General features: G+C 36.2%; 1 non-coding gene across 1 annotated transcript; it reads right to left on the bottom strand.

Moving 5' to 3' along the window:
* Positions 1-4,352: 4,352 nt before the first annotated feature.
* Positions 4,353-4,423, bottom strand: TRNAC-GCA (transfer RNA cysteine (anticodon GCA)). Its single transcript has one exon. It is a non-coding gene; the product is annotated as a tRNA-Cys (tRNA).
* Between the last annotated feature and the right edge of the window lie 902 nt (positions 4,424-5,325).

Below are 5,325 nucleotides of genomic sequence, written 5' to 3'. Positions count from 1 at the left end.
TGTAATTCTGGGGTTGGCCAGGTAACTGACCCTGTTGTTCCATTCTCGCGGCAATATGAGCATAAACTTTATGCTTCTTCAATTTGCATGATTTCCCCGCTCAATGGATTGATGACCATTCGCTACCAATGAGGAATTGCTTTTCATCCCACATAGGGGTGATTGGATTTGCACCAATGGAAACCATAAATTTCATCCCCGGTAAGGTTAGATGATGGATCTTTACTTGATTACAGCGGGAAAATTCTTCTGTTATTCCGTTGTAAGAATTTCCCAGTCTGTTTAAGTTTATGATCCAAACGAGTCGCACATACACCCTAGCACATACTCCTCTACGCTGAGGACATCCTCGAAGAGCAGGAGATTTTTTTCTATTCTCTATTGGTTTTCTTGCATTTCTAATAAGTTGTTGAATAGTGGGCATTCTAGATGTATTGTATGCGGAATCAACTGGTTCAGATTGATCCTAACCATACCATATCAGGTGATTATGAAATGAATCACTTCCCCCCCCCCTTTTTTTTTTGAAAAGGAACAAAGAGATCACAGTTTACAGTTCATTATAAAAATAAATTAAAAAGAGGATCTTCCGCTATGAGATCAACCTTCCACTACGACATCAACAATTCCATAAGCTTGGGCTTCTGTTGCTGACATAAAAACATCTCTGTTCAGGTCCCGTTGAATCACCTCTCCGGGCTGGTCCGTTCTTTCTATATAACATCTGGTTATGTAATCGCGAAGCATCGTTACGTGTTTCGATTCGTTATGAAAATCTGCAGCCGATCCGTCATAATAGGAACTAGCAGGTTGGTGGATCATAACCCTAGCGTGAGGTAATGCTATACGTTTAGGCATTTCTCCCCCGATTAGGATGAAAGATCCCATTGAAGCAGCTACCCCCATGCATATTGTATGTACATCTGGTACTATTGCTTGCATCATATCGAAAAGACCTACCCCTGGTATTACTGATCCACCGGGACAATTGATAAATGAGAAAATATCTTTATTTGAATATTCTGCACTCAAATATACCATGAGACCCATGAGTTGATTTGCAATCTCGTGATTGATATCCTGAGCCAAAAAAAGTAATCTCTCTCGATAAAGTCGGTTGTATAAGTCGACCCAAGTTGCATCTTCATCTCCAGGGGCTCGGAAAGGCACTTTTGGAACACCAACGGGCATTTGTTTTAATGGAAAGAAGTGAAGCACTATACTCTAATATGGGAACGTAAAGTATATGAAGTTGTGTAACATATGAACTCTGGATGGATGGTATAGGGGAGGTTTTGAACCTATCTGGAAATAGAGCTTTAGATGGATCAAAGATCCATGTAAAAGATCCTTCCATTATTCGAGTTGATAATGTAATGAATCACACTTTTACCGCTAAACTATACCTGCCACGATCCGATTGTAACATACGGATCGATCTTTTGTCCAACCAACCCATTTATATTTTTTTGAGTCTTTTCCGGATAACTTCGATCAGAGAACGATAAGCCCCATTCACTATTTAAATAATTTAAATTATTAAAATTATCAAAATTATTAAAATTATCAAAATTATTAAAATTATCAAAATTATCAAAATTATTTAAATTATTTAAATTATTTAAATTATCAAAATTATCAAGTATGAAACATTTTGTATAATTTGAGTCCATAAAGTCTTTTTTATCGGAACTGGGCCGATGGATCACAAATATAGATTCCGTAAATTGCTTTAGAGTTGTTTTAGTTGCAATATTTAATTTCTGAAGGGACTCCATTTTATCGATAGGCAAGTTTATTGAAAAAAAACTTGAGGAAACCAAGAATTCTTGTAACATTATTGACAACTTCCCGATCACTTTCATATTATAAAGAATAGATTGGTGGCCCCTATCGTCTAGTGGATCAGGACATCTCTCTTTCAAGTAGGCAACGGAGATTCAACTTCCCCTGGGGGTACCATGATCGATTCGTTAGGTATCCTAAATAATTTTCAATTACTGTCTTGTTCCTGGGTCGATGCCCGAGTGGTTAATGAGGATGGACTGTAAATCCATTGGCAATATGCCTACGCTGGTTCAAATCCAGCTCAACCCAACCAATATCATCAATACCAATCTATCGATATGGTTATATTCATGCTAATCATGAATGAAAAGATAATTGGTTATTGAACCCCGACATCGATATCTATTCATATCGTAGATGCCCAATTCCGTATGAATCGATACATTTCAAAAATGAAAGAGAAGGATAAGATATTTAATCGACCTAGCACTCGCATAATCTATATGATCTATCTAGCACCTATCATGAAATAAATGTTATCTAATAGTAGGTGAACTGTACTGTATTGGGATTGTAGATCAATTGGTTAGAGTACCGCCCTGTCAAGACGGAAGTTGCGGGTTCGAGTCCCGTCAGTCCCGATCCAATAGTAAGTGAACTGTGAATGATCATGTCAGGATCTGGACGGACTAGTCCTTATCATTCCAAGGTCATGGGTGGGCCTCTGGATAAATTCGATATGGGATACTTCTTTCTATATCATCACCGAAGCGAGATAGATTCACAATTCCACCTAAATCGTGGAGATCCAAGAAAAATATCTCTCATGTCTGACGAACGTCTTCTGGAGGAGCATAAGGTTCTTATTTGTACGAATCCTATTCTTTCGAAATTATACTAGACATGTGTTGATGGGAACGTCTTCTGATGCACGTAAGTTTTTACTACTAGTCTTATCAAAAGTGATCATATTAGGTTATACTATTTCCATCGAAGAATTCATTCAATCCATTAGTTAGATTCCGTTACTCGAACCAATTCTATCAATGACATACATCTATTTCATGGATCTTGAAAGAAAGATTCATTCATCTCTATGAGATCAAATCTCGAGCTATTTTTGAACAAAGTTAAAATAAGGAGATCATGGAAGTAAATACCCTTGCATTTATTGCTGTTCTACTGTTCCTTGCAGTTCCTAATGCTTTTCTACTTATCCCTTACGTCAAAACGGCCAGTGCAAGCAGTGGAAGCAATTGATTTTGATGAAAATCAATTGATTGCTGATCACTAGATAGATCTTTATGATCCAGATCATAAGTATAAAATAGGTTATGAGATCTTTTATATTACAACAATATAGGGGGGATCTATTGTATTACAACAATACAAGGTAGGGATTGCTTTTAACTTTTTTTGAAAAGAAAAGAAGAAGTAGTACGGAGGAAAAGAATATATAACCTTTTCTTTTGTACTACTTCTTCTTTTACACCCATATATGGATAAATATATCTTAATGGTACTTATCCATATATGGTAAATGTAGGATGAAGGACCTCATACCATAAAATAGCAGAGCTGATCACATCACCTTCTTCCTGCTCCTGGAAAAATAGACCCAATGCAGACAGACTTAATTCTGAACGTACTTGCAGATTCTTTAGGATCAAAGTTGAACATCTTTTTTTCGGTACGAACATCTATATCTAGCACATGTTAGATATAGCACTTGAAATGGTATATGAAAAAGCAAAGGAATCTATGACTTATGTCCCATATTTTTCCGAGAACGGAATTCATATCAGATCCGATCAATTCAATTCGGAACCATCCGATAAAACAGGGACTCTTTCTATTCCTACTAAGAAAGAGAAGAGAGATCGTTCTTCAGTGGAAGAAATGAGATTATCGACTCATTCTAGAAAAGAACTAATGAATTCAAACCTGTTGAAGAAAATAAGATTTTTCATAGGAAAATGATAATGATAAGGGATTACGTACATCCCTTACGGGGATAAAGAGGAAATAATTCCATGTAGAGTGTTTCAATTTGGAACGAAGATTCAATATTACTGGATCCTTATGGAACAGAATATATTACCATGCATGATATGGAAGGAACGCAATAATTGATTCTTAAGCGTTACCATTATAGCCCACTTCTCCCCCATACTACGAGTGAAAGGGAAAATGTAAAAACTACCATTAAAGCAGCCCAAGTTATACCGACTATATCCATACGGATCATGTTCTCTAAAAAATAATGATTTCATCATCAAGATGATAAGGGAACTATTAACCATAGTGCAAAGTTGAAGTTGAAATGAATGGTCCACCTTTGCACTCTAAACGTTACTGACGTTCGAGCTGATATGAGAGATCAATAAATCCATTTGTTCATTAACCAACAAGTTACTATAACTAACTCGAGGGTCATACATTCACGACGGAATCGGGATCAAATGTACGTAACTCACTATCTATATTGGTAATATGTACCAATATGTCTCTAGAGGTTCTGTAATGGGAATACAGACTTTTCCTTCCATTTACTTACCTCAATAAGGCGACACCCAGATTCGAACTGGGGATGGAGGATTTGCAGTCCTCTGCCTTACCGCTTGGCTATGTCGCCGAGATATGGGAATCCCATGGACAGATCGAATCTTTTGTCCTTTCAAGTCATTCGTCCATCCTTTAAGTATAGTATGAGATGTATGCTAAAGTCAACCATAAAGGAAATGGATCTAATTTGTTCTCCGTCTTTCTTTCGATCTGACTATTTTCATTAGGAAATTTTCTAAGTGAGATTAACATTTAAGAATGGTTTGATTCATTCGTTCATAGCTCCATTTCACGTGGTTGGAAGAAAGTATCAAAGTACCTCTTCCCTATCCTTTTTTCTTTTTTTAATTGGAAGTATATCTGGATACGGGTAGAATTTCATGGGATATAGTGAAGACTGAATATAAATCCGAATCTTTTTTGTCGGATTGATCCATATAGATCAATCGGGAATAATTTAATAGATTTTTCTACAGATGGGAAACTTCCAATGCGATTAGATGAAAATGAGGGAGCGTTTACAATCCCTGAATTTGGTAAGATACAATTTGAAGGATTTTGTCGTTTTATCAATCAGGGCTTGATGGAAGAACTTCATAATTTTCCAAAAATTGAGGATATAGATAAAGAAATTGAATTCAGGCTTTTTGGTAATGAATATGAATTAGCAGAACCTTTCATCAAAGAGAGAGATGCTGTATATCAGTCCCTTACATATTACTCTGAATTATATGTACCAGCAAGATCGATTCGGAGGAATAGTAGGAAGATACAGAAACAAACTGTATTTCTCGGAAATATTCCTTTAATGAATTCCCATGGAACGTTTGTAGTAAATGGGATTTACAGAGTTGTAGTTAATCAAATATTAATAAGTCCTAGTATTTATTACCGTTCGGAATTAGACCATAATAGAATTAATTATATATATACTGGCACTCTGATTTCAGATTGGGGAAGAAGATCGAAATT

This window comes from Pinus tabuliformis, chromosome 3_1, assembly GCF_031772625.1.
Source record: "Pinus tabuliformis cultivar Carrire ecotype Pingquan chromosome 3_1, CPIR1, whole genome shotgun sequence".
NCBI lineage: Eukaryota > Viridiplantae > Streptophyta > Pinopsida > Pinales > Pinaceae > Pinus > Pinus tabuliformis.
The sequence above is the reverse complement of the archived record's forward strand: the minus strand, read 5'-3'. Positions and strand labels throughout refer to the sequence as shown.